The sequence below is a fragment of the Ciconia boyciana genome, chromosome 8 (assembly GCF_034638445.1).
Source record: "Ciconia boyciana chromosome 8, ASM3463844v1, whole genome shotgun sequence".
NCBI lineage: Eukaryota > Metazoa > Chordata > Aves > Ciconiiformes > Ciconiidae > Ciconia > Ciconia boyciana.
In genome coordinates, this window is record NC_132941.1 from 21,588,385 (window position 1) to 21,610,249 (window position 21,865).

Consider the following 21,865-nt stretch of genomic DNA (forward strand, 5'->3'; position numbering starts at 1 on the left):
TTGTGCTCATTTCTACTTTTTATGACTACACAATCATGTTTGATGATTTGGGACCTCAGGCTATAAACTACTTGGGACAAGTGACTGTGTGTTACACTAGCAAGTGTCTTCCAATGATCCATACAAATCCATAGCAATGCATAAGTAAGATGGTGGTAATTACAAAGATAAGGAAGCCAGATGGGGAGTCTTACGAAAAATTAGTATTCTTTGAATGTTGTCATACTACAAGGTAGCAAAATCAGGATAAGATGGCAAAGGAACATTATAAAAAGGATTTTTCTCTACAACTAACCCAAACAATTTAACTGTCGAAGACACATACATTACTAGTTTAAGATGGAAAATATAAATAACAATAAGCCACATACTGGTATCTCATTCCCTACTCGGTAGAGCAAGTGCCTGGAAAGGGCTTGACTCTTTGTAAAAACTCCTTCAGTTTCCCATTCTACAGCCCACTGCCTTCCACTTGGTGCAGTCATTTTGCCTTATTCCTGCATCTACGATCAAAGACAGACATCCTAATTTGAGGATTTCTTTGATAATCTTGAGACACTAGCTACAGGTAATTTTTTGGCCATCATAGCTAGTTCAAGCATCTTATTCTCACTCAGACTATTCTTCTAATTAGCATATCATTTATTCATCCCAATAAGCTACTTTACCAGGCATGACGAATGCAAGAAATTTTGATCTGCAGTCATAAGCCACAGCAATGAAATGAGTGATGAGCTATAAGTCAGACGGTTAAAGATATTATTGTTTATTAGTGTTGAAGTTAAAAAGAAAACAACAACAATGCTTTACACCAGATATTCTTAGGTACTCCTTATGCTTTGCCTAGAATCCATCCCCATAAAATGGGAAGCCACCGCTGATGAGAATGCTATTAGGGATAGAAAGCACCATCACAGGTGAAATTTTATTCAGAAAAGGAATTAGCAGATACTGAAATTGTATGCTTTTAGCATTTATAATAAACAAGAACTGATTTTTGACTTATTCTGATGATTAAGTGTTGTGTCTGACCATCTTTTAGTGTTGTGCGACAAGTGTTGTGTCTGACACACCCCCAAACACCAGGATTGCGTTCTCTGTAGTTTCTCTATGCATTACCCTGCACAGATTTCCACTACACAATCCTGCTTGCAAAGCAGTATCAGACAGAGGTAGGAAAATACACTATTCCGTAACTGTGTGCACAGGTTCTCGCACAGAACTCAGTTGTACAGACAAAACAAGGCTTCTGCTAATATAGAGCCTTCTGCTTCTTTTTACCATTTGGTACCAAAGTGGGTCTACCATAATGGTATCAAATACAACTACCTACATTATAAATGATTCACCAAGTACAAAATCCTAGTATGCTTGTAACAGCAGTGGGGAAACAGACCCAAAAGCCAAGAAAATCAATCCCTTACTTTGTTTAAAACATTGTGTTGTGGACCACTGCGAAGAACCCAGTAGTTTTCATGCTCTTTAGCCTGATTATCAAGTTAGCAATATCACAGCCCCCAGAAAATCTTCAAGTCTACAACACACCAGTGTTCCAGGCACCTTGGGAGGGGCTCCGTGATGTAGCTGTATCCCTCCATGGTGACAGAAAAGGACTAACAGCACAACACAGGGCATCTAACAGTCAGTAATCATCTTTTTAGGCTACCAAAAAAGACAGGATGTAAGGCAGGGGAAAAAAAAAACCCAACCCAAACCAACAGAACAGTAATTTATTTTAGTCCACAAAAATCTCATTCCCTACTTAAAAATAATCCATACATGGAGGAAGTATGCAGTGAAGACATCATTAAATATAATCAAGGACAGAATCAGAAAGGAAATGTAATAGAAAATCTGTATTAGGTTTTATCTTTATATTCAATGACTGTTTTTTGCAGGTAGGGAATTTGCTCAATTTACTTCATGAAAGAAGAAATACCCTTAATTTTCAAAGACAGATGTTTAAACCTATCAAGTATGTAAACCACTATAATCTTTACCCCAGTGCTGTAAGACAAGGAAAGGGAAAGAAGGAATCGCTTACTGCTTCTGAGAAGGCTGACTTCATGCAGGCAAAACCTACCCTAAGAACCAGTCTGCTTTGTGGGCAGCAGGAGCATCCAGCTGCATCCAGCCACTTAAAAACCAGAGGTGGCTTGTCACAAAGAGCAACAGCATCCAGAGTCGAGCCTGGCACACTCCCCCACCGCTCCCACAGCCCCTTCTGCTCCGAGCATTCCTGCGAGCCCAGGGTGCCCACAAAGCTGTTCCTTCCACCTATGACAGCCATGCTGTCATAGCACTCAGACACTAATTAAGAGGCTGCTGATCATACTTGAAAATAACTAGCTTGAAACCTAGCCAGTGCTCATTCATGGGTCAGGACGTGGTATGAAACAAAACTGAAGCACTGTAAACAAGCTCTAGCAAAGGAAAGAGAAAGAAAATCAACACAAACGTTTGTTTTCTGAAATGGTACTCAAATTCTTTCTTTAGTTCTTCTTTATAGATATGTTTTCTTAAAGAAGTTGATGGCCAAACAAATTTTGTTACTTGTGATTGACAGAATCCTAAAAATGCAAAGCTTTTTCTATCCAGAAAAACACACAATGTGAATTTTCTAGTCTTTTCTACCACTAAAATGACTCAATACTAATTTACAGGGATCTGAAGGTAAAAGCAGAATTATGCTTATCTGAATTCTTTAGCTTTCAAATGAGGTTTTTCTGACAGTATACTTTATTAGTACACAGGACTGCTACGAGTCCACCATCGTGCAGGAATGGATTTCACAGAAACCACACTAAACCCAGGGCAATTACATTCTGTCACTGCCAACCCGAGTAAAATACAAAAGGCTGCTATTACCTGCCTTCTTGGAGAGTCTTGAGAGAGGTTTTATTCATGCCATATGCAACACTGTGCCATTTTGAACTAAACCGTTAACAATACTAAGAGCCAGTCTAAGAGGAACTGAGAGGCCAAGACCTACTCCCCTGTCCACGTAAGCAACATCAAGTTGCAAGGCAGTAGCGGTACTCTTCCCACTGCTCCCTGTTGAGGTCCTGGCCTCAGGCTCTATAGACAGGTCAGGACACAATACAAATACTCCATCAAAGGAGGAAAATTGCTCAGGAATCTAAATCACGCTTCCCCAATACTGCTTCATCAACACTATGCACAAGAAGGTGGTATCTATACCAGGTCTCCCAAGTATGGTCCATAGAAGAGACTACACGCTCTCTGTAGTACTTAATCTTGCAATTTATACAGAAAAAAAAAATCTGTACAGCAGATTTCAAGGTTATGGGCTCAAACTTGGCTTAATAACACATGGTGGCATATGTTATAGTTATATAAACAGTATATGGCATCCCAACTGTTAGTCAAATGGTGAACTGTGATGGTAATTGCAACAGCTATGCAACACAGTGTTACTCATTTCTTTTGCCCTCATACTTACGAAGTACTATTGGTTCTACTTTGCTTTTTTTTAACAAAAAAATAAACAAATTGAGCTCTCAAGTCTTCTCTGTAAAACAAGCTGCTCAAACCTTTAATCAGTGGCAACTTTTGTGAATTGTTATTAGCATCCTTGGACTGTTGCTCTCCAAAAGACAACACAACATTCCTGGAGCTTCATACTGGTGACAAACACGATGGAAATAAACCCTTCCTACTCTTGAAATAGATTCCTCCACATGTGGAGTCCAGGCACTGTCCTTTTAAGTCCAGACTGTATTCCAGAACTCATAACAATGGAGTGGTCGTGACTTCCACAAGCTTCTGAGGATCTTCGCTTCTCTCAGTGGAGTCAGGCAAGCCCGGTGTAAACTCTTCATTCCCAGTTTACAATTGCACATAACAAATACAGATTATTTGCTCAAGCCTTTTTTTGATGTAATCAGTGAGCATCTCTGCTTTCAAACTTCCTGCTCTCCCTATTTACATTTTCTTTCAGACTACTCATAAAAACCCCTTGACTAATTTTAGCACAAAGGTTAATACATAGCATCCCATGCCAACTTGGTAACAACCTCCTACTTACAATCAGTTTCAGACCTATCACCTCTAGACAGGCCTAATCCACATAATATATACTGTATTTCTATCATTTTAGTTTCTTAATAACACTATAGCAAAATATGAAATAAAATTAAAACATACTATATTTAAAAGTTAGTTTAGCCTACCTATTCATAGCTCACTAAAATTCAGCATCTGGAAAGAAGACATTCAAAGGCATGAGGAAGAAAGGACACGTGGTTTTACAAATGCAATGGATTTGTGTTTTATTTTAAAGCTATTTTAAAAAGCAAACCTTTTGGTTTGCAATAGCATCTGGCCGTTAGTCAACAGAAAAAACAGTCTGAGCAATTTGCATAAAGATTCAAGGCTTAATTTTTCAGATTTCCACAGAGATTTGTAGAAATAATTTTTTGGCACAACCAGAAAATTAATCACTACTAACTTCACCTTCTATGGCTGTTTTAAGTACCCCCTACTCAAATAATTTCTCATATAACAATCACTCAGAAATGTGTCAGCTTTTTTAAGAAGCCTTTTGTTGAAACCAAGTATGTTAACAGTGATCTCAAAGCCTTAATTTTGATAGAAACTGCAATATGTTACACTCAATAAAGGCAGCAGAACTATGTTTGGATGCCAGAATACAGTGTGTGTATATATATATTAAAAAATGAAATTATGAAATTCAGTAACAGGATATTTATCAGCTGCTTATCACATCTGTGTGCAGTTGTAGGACTTGGCCCCTGGGTTGCCTCATACAAGTGTGCTGAGAAACTGAAGCAGATTTGCTCTGCACTGTGCACATTTCTCAATCCATATTAAAACAAAAATTTTTGCTACATAAAAGTATTTTTTTCTCCTTTTTTCTGTAGAGAGCAAAATAATTTCCTTACTTTCATATGGTATTGCAGGGATAAGATGACTAAAGAGAAAAGTGGAAAGGCACAGAGAAGCTAACAGCATTTCTCAGAATACGCTGGTTATAAAGAACAGCTTCATATAACCTCTCATTTATGTTCCCCTGTAGTTCTGCCAAAGCAAGGTATTGCCTTATAAAACACGGCAGTGTTCAGCAGACACCACTGCGATAGAGCCGACCCGCCCTGCTTTAACTCGCTGAGTTTCTCTCAGCTGGTGTCAGGAAGCAGGTGCACAGCCAGTTACATTCGCACCATTTTAGTGGTGCTTCTGCTTTGCTCCAGTTAACTGCTATTCTGCTGCCAACCCTGCTGCATTTTGCCAAATGCAATTCAGTACCAACATACTGTACTTCTGTTCCATCAGACAATTCTTCCAAGTCTGATATAACTCAACATGATTAACAAAAGGATCGTTTCACAATGCTAATTAGCATTGTGTAGTCAGAAGATAGACTGTAGGCCTGTATAGCTAATGTCCTATGTTAAATTTGTTCTCTAGACATAAAAGACTGGTACATTAACCATGTCTTATTTTCACATTTTTCTTCTCAGAGAAGCCTGGATGAATCATAATGCACACAGATAGTCTGAAACACTTAGCAGATGATTTCACTTCAGTCGCAAGTAAGACAAATTAGATGAGATCTTCAATCACTGCCTTGGGATGTGTGGGCAATGTATTACATTTTACAAGTAACAGCATTTGGAAAAATTCAGTTTTAACTCTTCAGCCACTGTACTCTTTTAATTACATGCTAAAACTTGGGAGAAATAAGAACTGGAAAGGAAAAGAGCAGAAGAGTCTTCAGAGAGATAATGAGATGGCTGCTTGCTGAAATTCGGCAACATCATCTTTAATGTCAGCACTGCTGAGCTAAAGAAGGAAAAAAGCAAATTCTTCATACTGCCCATGCATTCCCATTTAGCAATGGAGCCATTCTATAGTAACTAGTTTTAAGTACGATATGAAGCTCTAGCAGCAAGTTCACTACCTGAGTGAGGGTTTTGACTTTATAGGGTGTGATGGAAGAACTACTTTGAGGCTATGTAACAGTAATAAAGTAAATCCTGCCTCAAATCTCTGTGAACCTTTAATAAGCTAAGATCCATAGACAAATGAAAGTCTCAGAAGATCTCTGGAATCCTACTGCTTGGTATGCCTGCTTACTTCCTGGTGCATGCTTTATTTTTACACTCTAAAAATAAAGTGTAAAGAAAGAAATTAGGAAAAGCTGCCAAACTTTTTTTTTTTTAAGTCAAATTTCAATCTTCCTTATGAAGAATGTGATTTAAAAACTCTTGTAGTTATTATTGTCCAAGGATTGTAATTTTTTTTAAGCTGTTTGGATGGTTTTGATAAGTTATCCCACAACAATGTGGACAATACCTTTGTTTTCTTGTAGATGCAAATACTGGATTGTTATAGCAAGATTCCGCATTGCTACTACTGCTAAACATCCTCAGGCAGATCTCAGGTGAGTACATACTTTTCTTACAGTGGTAACCAAGTTGAGAATCTTACATGTTCAAAGGTTATGCATCAGGTGGCTGGCTTAAAAGTTTTGCAAGTGGAACTAAAGCACAACTGAGAGTATTACTTTCCTTCAATATTATTATTGTAATATATGGGGATAAGTGTAGTACTGCAAGTATACAACTTTGACATGTAAACTGGTTGTTGATGATGTGTCTTTCAGTTCTCCTTTACTAATCATGAAAGTGATTCTAAAAATTGCCGTGCCCAAAACATTTGGGGAAGAAATTGAAATCATTATCTGAAAGTTAAGCATAATAGTAGTTTAGGGGTTAAAGTCACATAAATAGTGCCTTCTTTAAAAATACACCTCTATGTTTGTATACTGTAGTAGCAGAGAAGTATATATTATACATATTTATAAACACACACACAAAAAGGAAGAAATTCACAAGTATGAAATATGTTGGTGTATTTCTGAGATCTTCAGATTGAGATCTACGTAAGACATACACATCACAGGCAGAAAGCTAAAATAAATGTGACCAGATAAAAGAGGACTTAAAACTGAGAAGATATGATAAAAAGAAAGAAAACACTATAGTAGTAATGAATCCCAGGAAAAAATAATTTTGACAGCCAGCTTATCCCAGTGAAAGATGTAAACCTACTGAATGTTTAAAGCATATCTCTACAGAAACCAGTCTATCAGAATACAGCTAGCAATGATATACTAAAACCCAGCTAGACACTTCTGGATACCTATTGTAGCTGACTCCACGTGAGATTATATGGCTTTGCCCACAGCAATGGTTTTAGGAACAATTCCCACTGTTGCCTTCGCAGTGGGTCTGCTGTACCAACGCTAACATTGGGAACATTTCACCACCACACCATTTGAACTGTTCAAAGCAAAGTTTTAGCCAATGGTGAATGTAAGCAGCAACGGCTGTTTGCTGCAGCACTCTGGCTGGTACGGGTGGCAGAAGGATGTTATTTTTTGTGTAGTATTTACTGAAATCCATGCAGTCAGAGAGATCTACGCATCATTTACACAGTTCCAATAAATAACTTCCAACACAGAAAATACAGTCTGGCTCTTAAATAAGCACTGTAAGTCTTCAATTAAGACAGTAACTTTGTGGACACGAGCACATGCAATTTATGGCAGTTTCTTTATTTTAAAGAGGAGGAGGGGAGAGGTTATAATACATAACATTATGAGCAAGGAACTTCCAAACCCAGTTCTAAAATTATCTTCAGTGTTGATAAATCAACAAACTCTATTCCTCCTTCCCTTTTGTCTATTTCTAAAGTCTTTCTTCTTCTCTCCTTAGATTGCTCATGTGCTTAATCTGATCAAAATTCTTTAAGGATGTCAAGGGGATAAATACTGCTATTAACGGCTACTAGTTTCCATTTGCTTTTTAGAAGTGGGTGCATTACACTTTAAGGCATTATATACGCTATTAGGTATTCACAGGATGCACTATTACCGAGACACAATATGCAGAGGAAGAAGTGGAGACTAAAACATTTTTTGCATTAACAGGAGGATCCTCCAAGCAGTTTGCAGAGTGTGCTCCAGGGCCATTCAATTGTTCTACAGTATTAGTATTTCAAGCAGAAGATATTTAACTCAGTTTCTTCCAGGACCAAAGTATAAATGCAGGGAATCAGGTATTTATCCAATACAGGTAACAGATTTCTACCTAGCAATTTTCTGCAACTTACATGTAAATGATGCATGAAAAAATGTGTTATTAAATGTTAAACACAAGCATTTTAACAGAAAAGTAGGGAAACAATGATCTCTGTGTTTTGTCATCACCAACAACTGCAGCCCTACAGGCCTGAGGAGCCTACAGTTCCTACCAATCTGCGATCAAATTAAGAAAGAGCAAGCGCAGCTTCAAAGAAGTTATGGGTACTTTATTATGTGCATTCAGAAAGAGACATCCATGAAGCATTGCCTTGCTAAATGTTATAAAAGTTCTTATAAATATTCGTGTGCAGCATTTGTACTCTAAGCATTTAATTATTTCTTTACAAAAGAGGAATGGGGGAAAGGGAGAGGAAGAAATTACTGCTTCCTCAGTTCCAAAGAGTTCAAGGCAACAGAAAAGACAAACTGGTGCACAAGTGCCCTATAAATTAGACAGCACCAAACCCAGAAAATTACAAGCAAGAGAATTTTTTCAGGTAGATTTTTTTTTTTTAAATTGCACCTGAAGTTTTAAAATAGCTTGCAGGTACTAAACTACTGATTTTTTGATCACTTCAATTACTTGAATTTTGATCACTTGAATTTCTATGTCATTAGCTTTTGAAAAACAAGATTGATCTGTTGCTTCTGAGATTTGTATGAAGACAGATTTAGTTAGCTGTACTTCTCTGCATTTTCAAAACCCTGTTCTCAAAGATGAGCCTAACGTCACAGCACCAGATAAATATGGCTGCTTTGCAAAAGCAAGCCATTGTGCAACTCGGAAACTCGATCCATCCATACACAGCTGTTGTGAGCTAAAATAGCAAGACTGAAAATCCTGCCATCACCCCTTGAAAGCACTGCATTTCTAACTACATTCTGTGGCATGCAGCCTCTTGATTAAGCCTCTCTGACTTAAAAGTTTATCAATACTACTGTGAATTAATACTGTAACACATGCTGACAATACAAAAGCCTGTTCACAAGTGGCTTGTGCACAAGAGAAAAGATATTGCAAAACAGCTTTGACATAAAATTATAAATCTAATATAAGAGCTAAAAGATGTAGAGTAATAACACCTGAACTCCTCAGAAATCACACAAGCAGAGACAGCAGTGAGGAAGCAGCTTAGACCTCCGGCTTTGCTGTGATCCTGCCTTCCAGCCAGACCAAGATAACTGCCTTTCTGCCTCTGACATTCTTTTACCCATTTGTACCAGGAACATAACTTTTTGTCTGAGAAACACATGTTACACCGTAGCTTTGGGTATGAATCTCTTTGCAGTATCCTTTCAGATACTACACTCTGCACATACGTCCTGATTCAAGATGCTATAGCTAGAGGAAAAAAAAAATACCTAAGAAGATGCTTATTAATGCAGACCCAACTCCTTCACACGTCCCTTAGTTGGCAAGTAGACCTAGTGTTGGCTGAACAGGGTGGTAAAGGAACATTAATAGCGGAAGAGGCTTATTGCTATGGTACTTTTGGTTCCCTCTTGTATCAGTCAAGTCAGATGGCTGTCAGATGTACCTGACTGCTCTCAGGTGTATCGGATAAGTCTCAGTGGAGTTATTCCAGGCACATACCACATTTAGAAATACAAAGCAAAATGAAAAGTCGTGCTGCCTTTTACTTCCCTCAGGAAAACTGCCTCTTGCAAATGGTTTTATCATTTTCATTATATCCTGGTTGATTTGCTTTACCATCTTGACTGGAACAATAGCTAAGACATAATAGAAAAAGATTTTTCCACAGGCTGGTTCTAATTACATTAAATCTCAAGTGAGATAGGACATTTAAATAAGAAACAACAACTGCAGAGTCTGAGATAATAACATACCAAGATACTAGGCTTTTTGAGAGTACTGTTAAAATGATGCATTAAACATTACAGTCTACTCCAATCCTGTTTCAACACAAAAGCCACTTCTGTGGCACACCGCTGCAGAAAGAAGGTTAGCAGTTATTGCAGTCCATGTTCAACTCTGAACAATTATGAAACATTATCCCTCATGCTGGAAGTTACATAGATCTTTGTAACATGAACTGCGAGATACATGCTTAAACTTCTGCATGAGGTGAGGCAGTTGGGAATGCAGCATCACTGTAGGATTAATTACCTCATGAACCACAATGTAGAGTTGAGGAAGTTTTGAAGAGCTCCTGGATTTTGTTGCAGGTTGTACCTTTAACATGTTGTCATCATAACTGAATTCTCTTTTAATGCGTTTGGAAAACATATCATCTTTAGATCACTGAAAACCTCTGAAATATAAACATGCTAAATGGAGACTGTGGCTATGTGGTCTGTAAACACAGCGAAACCTGTCACAGTCCCAAAGTTTGTGGATTTAATGTTATAAGCCACCGCTCAGCTGTGCCTCCAGTATTGGTGCTTACGGGACCCTGCAGCAAACTCCCCTGCTGGAAACCAAAACTGAAGAAAGGGAACTTACATGGGGAGCACAGGAATTAAATTACTCCCCACCCCCCCACCTCCCTTTCCTTTGGCTAAGTGCTAGCCCAGCCTAAAGGGAAGGAGAAGGGTTGGCCTGTGGAAATGGGGGGAGGACAGTTCATCAATTCCCTTTGCTTGCAGCTAGTTACCAGACTGACTTAACTAACATCAAACCACATATAAGCAATTCTATGGTGTGCTTTATGGCTAAAGCTGATACAGTTATGTACATACAGATTTTGATATCAGTTACTTATCTGTTCAGCTGTTTTTCCATAGGCATCACAGTAAAGTTTCAAGGAAATTATCTAGATACTGAGGATTAAGAGACTTGCTTTCAGTCAACAAACAGAATCTGTGATTCTAAATTCTACGCTTAGAGAACATAAACTTTCAGAGCAGCAGTTCAGTAACACATTATTGTCTAAATAGCAAAATGTGTATTAATTCTCTATTAAAAATTTAATAAAGTAGACAAAAAAATGAAAAAGTTTATTTCAGCACATAAAATTTATTTTCTTGTGTGTATATTCTACACATCAGACTTGCAAGACGAAGTGCTCTTATGCACTAATTACCTATATTTGCCTAGTGAATAATGCCATGGCACTGAAGAATGATTGCTTACATGCAGGAAGTTGAGTAGTAACACTTATATGACCACATTGCAAAAACATTTGCTAAATGCACCTCAGAGAGATCTGCACAGCCGCTGCTGGAGATGCCTGTCTGAATAGATCTAAATCTGAAAAGAAAATGCAGACCGATATGGAGGTAATCAGTAAAAGACACATGCAACTATTACTACCTATGAAAATATTTAATTTGCATTTAATAAAGAAGAAGGAATTTAACTTGCACATCTTTCTCTATCAACTATTGTTTTTTTTAACTTCCTTTAGGCTCTTATGCTTATAAGACATTTGTAAACTAAAATTAGTTGAAGATGCTCACCTTCATGTACCCTCACTACTTCTCTTGTACTGGCTCTGCTGTTCTCCTGACACCTCTGAACCAACTCAGCTTTCAAACTGCAGCAAATCAACCCATGGATGAGGAGGACGAGTCATTTTCTGCCAGGTCAGCAAGTTGAATGGGCTCATGAAGATACCAAACATTCAGCCACAGAGGGGACAACACTGCATGGCTAGGAGCAGCAGTGAGGTAGCTGTTGTAGCTCTATTACCCTCTGCACCCCAAGAAGTAAGGGTCAGCAGAGATTTCAGCAGATGAACAGTAGCAAGCTTTATGTAGGCATCATGGCAAGACAGATACTGTTCTGAAGCTCTTGGGCTCACATTGACTTAGTGTTGCATAAAACCTTTCCATTCTGCTCAAGTATACCTTCAAAAGAATACTTCAGTCATTTAAAATTACCAGAGCAGACTGTCACAACCTCTGCAGCAATGGCCACACTAGCACCATTCTTCAGTCCATCAGATTCCCTACAGCCAAATGTTTTCCTTGGGGACAGTGAGTAGTTCAGGTAAATCACAAATGACATGACCTTGTTCTACTTGTTCTCAAGATACAGACTAGTGTACTTCACACAGGGGTATGGACTGGTATTATCTATTTGCAGATGCTCTTAAAATAATAATGTGAATTGCCCTTTTTTTTGTTGGGTTGCTCCCCCCCCCCCCAGCATATACCTTCCACATTGGATACCACTGAAATACCAATGCATAATTTTACATGCAAATTAAACAAAAGGCTACTTCTTCCCCAAAGAGAGTAATAATTTGAAAACTTGCTAGTCTTGATCGTGAGTTGAAATAAAGGCTGATAATAACAGAGGCTGCACAGAGCATAGGTCATGATGACCTGAGTACTGAAGAGAGAAAGCAAGATGAGGAGTGTTTCCTGAAGCTAGGACATCCATAAAAGCGAATACCATTACTGCGGTGCTAGTAATTCAGCAGCATAAGGACAAAAAAAGGGAGACTTACTTCAAGAAATTGGATGTGAAATATTGCACTTTTAGTGCTGTATGCCATGGCTACTGAATTACTGAATCTTTATTGAGTGTTTTATGTCACATGCGCTCCTGATTTGCTATCCAAGTTTCTTCCTACACAGGCTGGTGGTCTCTCATTAAGACCAAGATTTACAGAGCACAGATTTCAGATTTTATAGAACCCACTGTGCTTTCTAAAGATCCACCTTTTCTTCTAATCAATGGAAATAACGCTTTTTGGCTATGACTCCTGGTATTTGTGGGGTTTTTTGGTGGGTTTTTTGTTGTTGGCTTTTTTTTTTTTTGAGACTTGCAATGCATATTTCTCAGTCAGACCTCTAAGGATGTTAATAAGAGTTACCCGTACAGCCTCTCCCACTAGTTGCCCCCCTTTAATTCTTTGAGATACAAGTACTTTTATGTTACAGGGAACAAGGACAATAGAAAGCTGCACATCCCATGAATGTAAAAACTGTCTTGAAGGCATGGAACAATTCAGCCCTAATTACAGCCAGCTGGAGTCTGCTCTCTTTGCAGTGATACTTAGATAATTAAAGAAATACTGACTGATGCAAGACTCAAGTATGTGACTACTGCTCAGATATTCAAGGTTAATTTTTCTATCCATCACTGAAATCAAGCTTAATGGATATTATCAGCTAAAGTCTTGAAAATCATTGACACACAGACATACAGTTAAGCAAGGATTATTTTTCTTTCAATGAGCTTGGTGCTATCTTTCTTTAGCTGCAGAAAAAAAGTCTTTTCCATTAAAAAGGCAAACTCATAAATTTTGATTAATGTCCCTTTAATACCTGTGAATTCACTCAGTCCAAGCCCTAAACTTAAACACATTGAAGCCACAACACTGATGTAATAAAATAAACCTCAAAATGTTAAGATAGGCATTACTGTAGTAATACACATTTCTTTCTCACTGTATGCCATCTTTAAATTTGTGGGTTTGTGTTTCTTCCTAAGTAAGCTTTACATGGATGGTGAAGCCAAATAGTATTATGCCAAAAGTCAAATATACTGATTTGACTGCCAACACTTATACTCTGAAACTATTGCAAAAGAGGATGGCAGAGATAACACTCAAGAAGTCTGAAATGTTTGGAAGGCAAAACTGCTAACACATGCCGCCTTCTGCTTGTAATGAATTACATTTTTAAGTTGTTAGGTACCTGAATTATATTTGCAGTGAGAAACAAATCTGAAAGGGGAAGTCAGTACAAACAAGAGAAAGTTATTTTCCCCAATTCTATTTTCAGCAGTCCTTTCCCTGAAAATATGAATTTTTAGACAGATTCAATCTCTCTGACTGGTTATACAGCTAGTTAGTGCTGCACTGATCAGGAGAAAACATTTTGTCACTGCTTTTTATCAAGTGATAGCTCCTGTGACTTTTATTTCTAGTTACTAACTCAAAAAATCTACTGTGAAAAATTTGAAATATTTTAACCTGATAAAGATGTTTGTAAAAACAGCAGTACACCAGAGAAGTTGTTGGTAAAGACACAGTGCAATGAGAAACATAACTAATCAATAATTGTTAGATCTTGGGTAGGGCTGTAAAGAAGAAAAACAAATGCATCTCAGTAGCATATTTGCAGTATTCCTAAAAAAATCTGGGTGGGGAGGCAAGAATCTAAAGAATCTGAAATAGGGATTCCTTTCATTTTGTACTTTATTTGTCCTCACACCTTCTTATCTAGTACTGAAAAAGAAACAATCCCAATTATGTTTGCACACTGCCTAACATACTCCTTCAATAGGAAAATCCTGAATTTTGTTAAATATCTTTGGAATGTAATGCAATGCCACTGTAACACAAATCACAAAGTGTCACCACAACAATGCAAGTTAAAGTGTAACCTGCAGTTTTTCTCTGGAGAGTACACAGAATTTTTGTTACCAGAAATGGAAAGTAATGGGATAAAAATAAAAGCTTAGCAAAAAAATAGGTTAACTCATATAAAGAATGACATATAAGACATGGCTGAAAAAGAAAGCAAGCCAGGTATTTTTTGAATTATTTTGAAGTCTGTTAAAACCCCTACCTATTCACCTATGAAGCATTTTTTGCTTAAAATCTATATATGCTAATGTTCATATTTGAGATAGTGATGATTGGGATGAAAAAATCCTGCTTTGTAAGAACAATGGAAGAAAGACTATGCATCATCAGCAATTGTTTCTGAAAGCATTTTCAGAGAGTTATACTGAAGAGAGTTAAGGCAATTCATGTTTGAAAGGAAAAGTTGCATTCTGGATAAATTGCTAAGAAACCCTTTGAATCTGAGAAGCCTCCAAATATTTCTATTACTTGGTGTTAAAAGGCGAGAGAAGAGATGTTGCTGAAACAACCCACTATACGAGGCGGACTCTGTAGTGTATGGGGGGAATCTGACTCTGGCCAGAACCCGGGGACAGTGGGACTACCTGTGCTTGACAAAACACTAGCAGCTTCCAGCCTGTCAAATACATACCTAGGTGACCGCATTAAGGAAATGGCTGTGCTGTAAGAAGTGAAGACATCCTCTCTTAAGATAGCATGCAGCGCTGCTATCTGAGTTCTGTCTCTCAGGTATATTTTTAGATGTGGCTGCTTTCTGTTCTCTCATTCCCTCACTCTGCTCTTAATATTAGCAGACAGGCCAGAAGTATGGTATTTGCATAATTGCCTATATGCCATTTCCTAATAGGGAGAGCATGGAGCTAATGTAACAACTTTGATTTACAGGTTGTAGCAAAAAACCAGCACCAATACTGTAGGATATAACTCTTGAATATCTGGACAGCACTTAAAAAAAAAATTTATGGCAACTACATATGTAATCTTTTCCAACTCAGTAAGAAAGTTATTCTTATTCATACAAAACGATTCTTGTTAGCATCAGGTTCAAGTGTGTTGATTATCTTTTTCAACTCTAGAAGCTGATCATTCTCTTAATTAGCAGGATCTGAGATGTGTTTTTTTTTTTTTTTTTTTTAAAGAATGGGAATGTGTTTCTTGCCAAGACCATATCACATAATAACAGGTTAGAGAAGAATGAAAGGACCCAGCATGAAAAATACAATCTAATTATCACCAACTGAGCAGCTGATAAATGAAATGACAAAGTAAAATACACTAGTTCCACGTGATGGAAATTAAGGGATGGTGAATTTGTTACCAATATTGAACAAATGAAAATTGGAAACCTCGCCATAAGCAAGGCCTCTTATCTCCCTGTCACTGAAAATTCACTGCTCCCACAATAAGCAATCTACCATCCCATCACAAAAAGAGCTAGCAGATCTGATACCCAGCAGTAGAGTTGTTTTGATGTAAAATACAGGAGCCTGTTCAAAATGAAGAGCAGGACTGGTTTGGAGCTTTACAAATTTATGAGATGATATTTCCATTTTGCCTGTCCTGCTTACTTGAAGTTTCCTGGGACAGTCATCACACCAGCATGAATTTAACCAACACAAACATCAGTCTCCTTTTATCAGATGAACTGACATGGACCATATTTTTAACACACCTGTGATGGGACCGATTTTATAGATAAGCATAAGTGAAAATGAAGACTAGTGCAAGCTAGTGAAAAAACCAGAATTGCCCTTTGGAAAGAACTGTGTATAGAGACATTTAATAAATATTGTTATGTTACTGTTGCTTACTCTGTCAATGTTTCCATTTTGAATCATCACCTTCAGACATTTAAATCTCAACTGAAAAAGCCTGGCTGGAACTGAAAAACTAGCGAGTCAGATCTCAGGGGAATAACAAAGTCTTTCTTAACCCCCAAAACCCAAACACATCCTGAATTTAGTATCTTTAGCTACTTTTGAGATAGAGCTAGAAATCCTGGGGTTTGAATCTTTCCTTGTTCATATGTAAAGTTAAAAGGTTACCCTGTCTCTTCCCTGGTTTAGCAATATAATTCTGAGATTCCTGCAACACTGATGGGGAAGGCAGCCGGACTGTTCTGGACAAGAAGCATGCAGAACACAGTGACTCTGCTCCCAACGCTCTTTCAAACCGTAAGTACAAAGTAATTGATGCAGCAATTGAAGTTTGGCAAACTGTTCAGGAATGCACAAAGGAAATGCAGTATAGAAATGTAAAATAATTAAGGGAATATTTTTATGGTTATTATCTTAAAAATACATTTAAGCTGATAGCCCCTCCTTGTCTTCTGCAGGTACCTAGCTTTATCTACAGTATACATCAATCACACCAGACTCTGTTTCAGTGCCAGCATTTTATGTTCCTTCCTTGCTCTATGTGCCAAGCCAAAGAGAAGAAACAAAGGCTGGTGTTGTTCCTGGAAAAAAAATGGGATCTGCAGGATTCAGTCAGCAGTTTCCTTTCACGCATGCAGAGGCCTGCATTCTACACGACGAGTTAACCTATGCAAAGACGTTCGTAGTGTAATGTCTTTTCAGTGGACAGTGTACCTACAGAAATGTGTGTGGGTACTGCATGTGGGAAAGGAGGTTGATAATAGTTTCAGAAAAATTCTCTCCAATGGTAAATTACTGTGTGGCTGGAGAACTAGGCAGGCTGTTGAACAGAGGTGTGTTCAGCTGCCTACAACCACCCGTTGTTACCGAGAAGGTGGTGACTTCCTCGTCATTGAATCTTTCCCCTTATTTTGCTCTTCCTTCCTGATGATAAATGCACTTTTTATTATTCTAACCTATTCAACATCACTTTTAGAAATTTTATCACTCATTTAGATTTCACTCAGTGAGTCAAGCGGAAAAAATGTATTCTCAAGCTGAGAGAAACCCCTCCCATTTGAAATCCCTGAGCCAAGAGCACCTCCCATGCAACATCCTCCAGCTGTTTTCAGAGACAGAAAGAATCCGTTCACATGGCATCCTCGATCAGTTCCCACCTAGGCCACTCCGGAGCATCTCCAGCAGGAAGGAGATCTGCCCAAACAGCAACCCCGGCTCTTCCCAGGCCTCCTCCCACTCGGCTCACCCAGCACTTCCTCGAACTACAGAAACAACTTGATGTTCAGCACATGTTCCTGTGCCAGCAGAGAAATCTATCGCATAGCATTGTTATTCCTGTTCCAGGGCTGCTGATTGTCACTTTTATCAGCTAAATAATAGTAACTTGAATACTCAACAGTTATGGGAACCTATTTCCTCAGCTGAAGCCATTATCCCTGGTAGATTTACAGTTAGTGCTGTTTTGACAAAGGCTGGATGCATAAAGAAAGAGTTGCTCTCCCAGGCAGCCATGTACAAGGTAACAAACAAAACATCACCTTCCAGTTTTCTAAGAATTTTTCCTCTAAAATGATGATGGTTGTAAACTATCTGTATCTTCTCCCAACCTGCTGAATAAAGACATGCCATGGTGGTACATTTTCCTTGGTAAGAATGAGTAAGAGTTTGTGACTAGTATTGCTTTTGAACTTGTGCTGCTAGTATTTCTTGGCTTTAAAGTGTCTTACAGAAATTTGAAAGCACACTAAAGTGCCCCAGCTCCACAGCTTTTGCAAAATAAAGACATGAGAACTGGAACCATCTTTTTCTCTTGTTCTCATTAGACACGTCAATGAATTAGAGTATATGTGCACACATTCAAAGAGAAAGGACCACAGAGGTAAGGAGAAGAACAAAGAAAAAACATTAAAAAGAGCACAGTAAATTTGAAAACTTGAAAGAAGAAGAAAAACATTTTTCTTCTAAGTTCTTTTTGAGCTTCATCTGTCACCACTGCAGATGAATGGAATCTGCAAGCCCTCCCTTCTTGCCAATACAGTAGGAGAAATAAAGACAATATACAAGCAACTCTGGCAACAAACCAGACAACTGGTAAAGATGGGAAACCAATTAGGGAAAACACTCACTAGCCTACTGACCAACTGATGCATCGGCCAAACTAAGTTTTTGGTTGGGAGGCTCCTAAGGGCTGGCCTGACTGTGCTCTCACAAGAGACATAAGGAGCCTTAATGTGGATTTCAGATAGGAAAAGTGATGTTAATGCTGAACATTTTCTAAAATCCTGCCTTTAATCCTCACAGAAATTAGGATAGAATTATTTTTGGGCAGTGATGGTTCTCCCATTAAAGTTTTAACACAGCCTACGATACATGGGTGGAATAAATACCTTGCCTGAACTGGTAAAGGAGAACAGCTATACTTCTAAGGCTCAGAAATGCAGTACTAATTTTTCTATCAAAAGTCACATAAAAATTGTCAGACCTGTTCCCTTCTCCCTCTCAAGAACAGAGGGCAGTATAAGAAGGAACCATTATAAATGCCTGAAAATCTGAATTCTTAACATTTCTGAAGTTGTAGCAAACAAAAACACAACACATTCAGTTTTCATTTTTTTATTAATGCCAAATGGAAGACATGTGGAGATATGTCATTTTTGATATATGCAGTTACATTACCATTTTCCATCAGTATAACCAAACCAAGGAAAATGCTATCGTACGCAGATTCAGCGAGGCTTTGAGAAGTGCACGAGCACCTTCTTTTACTCTTGTCTCTCAAAAGGCATCAAATAATCATCTTGGACTACTAAAGGTGTGGTAATTCCCCCCCGCCCCCTTAAACCTTCTGTTTTTAGTGACTGGTTACACTTCACCCACTTTTACAAAGGGACAGAGCCTACAATTGGATAGCTAGGAGAAGCTAGGGTCTTTCTACTCCCACTTTTAACTTTAAAAAGTGGCACATTTTTGTATTCCTGACTAGTACGTTGACCTGGTGAAGATATAGTACAGGTCTCAAGTATAAAATAAAAGTATTTTAGATGTTTCATATCTGATTATGAATGAATGAAGGGCAGAGAACAGGATAAGCAAGTAAGAACAGCAATGAAAAGAAGAAAATGGAAAAAGAAAAGAGATTTTCAAGGAAATGTTGATTGTTAGCAGAAATGAGCAACCTTCAGAGTGTACCAGGTGTCTTTTTGTATGTTTCAGAAGTCACACAAATTACTTACCATATAACTAAAAACTGGTACAGAGATGCTTCTACAACTTGTTCTGAATTGCAGTTTTGTTAGGTGTTTGGTAGGAAGACAGTCACTAACAGAGTAATAGCAAAATCTGATTTAGTTTTTCAATGATGAAGAGATGGGATGAACCCTCAGAAAGAAACTTCAACTACCAAGCAAACCATCAGATACTAAAATTCCAACTTCTTGCTAATAAATTAAACTCACAGAATTACAGATTCATCCAATGTTTGGCTCTTAAGATTACTCTATTTAAACTCTACTAGTAGTAAAACAATATCGTCTATAATCCATACAAATTATCTTATGATACTGTATTAGGAAAATAAAGATGTCAGAAAAATTAGTTACCACTTAAGTTTCAGGCATTTCATCCATTCTAACGCCAGCAGTTGGCTTTGCAAAACCTTCTGCAGCTACTGGCAATAAATCCTGCTGAAAATTTCAAAACTTCCTACTTCTCCAGACAAATTCACTTCACCCTCTTCTCTTCATGACTACTGGTCAGCACAGCAACATTTTCTGTGAAAGAAAGACAATTATGTTATTTCAAACAAATTTCAAATGTGATTTATTGTTAATTTTCCTTCTTTAGTGATATCTTGATCTCTTAAATGCTACAAGAGCCGCATAAAAAGACATCTGAATTCTTTTGAGAATTCTGGCTGCATAGCTGGTGCACCAGACTCTTTTCCTCCTCCTTAGCATTCAAATTTATTTTCTGAACCCCAGAAGCATACTGCTGCAGTCTCCTTTCAATTTTGTCTGCTACATAGCCACACTACTAGCTTTGCAATAAAAGCATAGGTTGGAGCACACACACTGAAGAACAGCCTGTAGAAGCTAGCTAGTATAACTGAGTACTTTTCCTAGCAAAAGGAACAGGCAATCTTAGAAGTTTTCTTATTTTTAATTACAATTTCCAAACAAAATATAAAGAATGAGCTAGGAAAAAGAAAAAAACTAGCTACATATATTACATCTACTAACAGAATGAAAGCACACAGGTTTATGTCACTTATGTTTGCATATAAGCAGTTCATGGTGGTTAGACCTTCATTCTAGTAAGTTACTCAAATAAATAACCTTCACCTTAATCCAGTGTAACTGAACAGAGACATTTATAGGCATGCTCATCTCCTAACAGAGCAGCAGAGAAGTATTTGTTGGTTTTCTGACAGTGTCCAGGCTGTGCCTCTAATGTTGTCAGAGGTCTTTTAAGTTACTCAAGGAGACAGTACTGTCTAGTTCTTTTTGGTTTTTGTTGTGGGTTGCGGGTTTTTTTTTTCCTCCCCGCCCCCGGCTATTCTGCTGCTGTGACTTGAAGTATGAACACATTTGTGGATGACAAAATTGGTGGAAAGAAAGTAAACGCAAATGCCCAAAGAAATGAATTGACATTACGAAAGCCACAGATAACACGGAGCAGAGCACTTTATAACTTCTATGAAAAGTAATTAGTCTAGTGACCATACACAGACTGTACAAGAGCAAGACAGCACTGATGAGCATGACAAGCAAAACCATCAACTGCTGAGCAGCATAAGCAAAATGCCTTGACAACGGCTATCATAACAAAACCATTTTTTTAGGACATTTGAAAGGAAGATACTGAAATAGCTTTGCAGATGAGCAGCAACAGGTGAGATGAGTAAAAGCCATCATAACAGAAAACACACATTATGTGCTTAAAAATGGAATTAATGAGAAGGGTGAATACCCTCCTAATGAAGAGAGATAAAGGAATAGCTGCTAATTTAGTCTTAAACTTCAACTTGTGGCTCATCATCTAAATGGAGATATTAGAGAGAAGTCAAGAGCTTACTCTGGATGGAGAAGATTTAATGTTCTCCTCCCAACCGGTCTGAGAGTTACCAACTGATTCACTTTTGCAGATGGGATTAGCCAGAAATACAATGTAGGGGAAGAACTGAAAGGAGAACAGCCCTGCAAAGCCTCCAGAAAGAGTGGTGAGAGAATACCACGGTCCTTAGTTGTTTGAGAACCTTACTCACCAACAAAAATTTCTGCAGATTAGAGAGTTCTTTGAATTAAGAAAAAAACAGCCCTGAAGAACAGAGAAATCAGAAAACGCTTTGTGGCATGCAACAGCTACATTGAACATATATTTAAAGTCTCTCAATAAGGCGATGCGTTTCTGTAAAATTTCAACACCTTCCAGAATTTTTTTTTTTCTGGCTAGAAAAGCAAGGGACTGGGAACTTTGTGGATTTAGGCAGCATGCTCAATTCAAAGAAGCTGGCTAGGGGAGGGAGCCAGATTTCTCCTCCTTTAGTACTTCAGGTGGCCGCGGCTCCACCAGCC

The 21,865-nt window shown here is 38.0% G+C and overlaps 1 protein-coding gene across 9 annotated transcripts in view; it reads right to left on the reverse strand.

The window, feature by feature from the left end:
* Positions 1–21,865, reverse strand: part of PEAK1 (pseudopodium enriched atypical kinase 1) — a 140,263-nt gene that overhangs the window by 66,414 nt on the left and 51,984 nt on the right. For 8 of the 9 annotated variants that reach the window (XM_072869294.1, XM_072869287.1, XM_072869285.1 and 5 more), the window contains one exon: positions 19,892–20,062. The exons of the other annotated variant lie outside the window; for it this stretch is intronic. The gene's annotated coding sequence lies outside the window, so the exon portion shown is untranslated. The remainder of the gene's footprint in view (positions 1–19,891; positions 20,063–21,865) is intronic. 9 annotated transcript variants of the gene reach the window in all.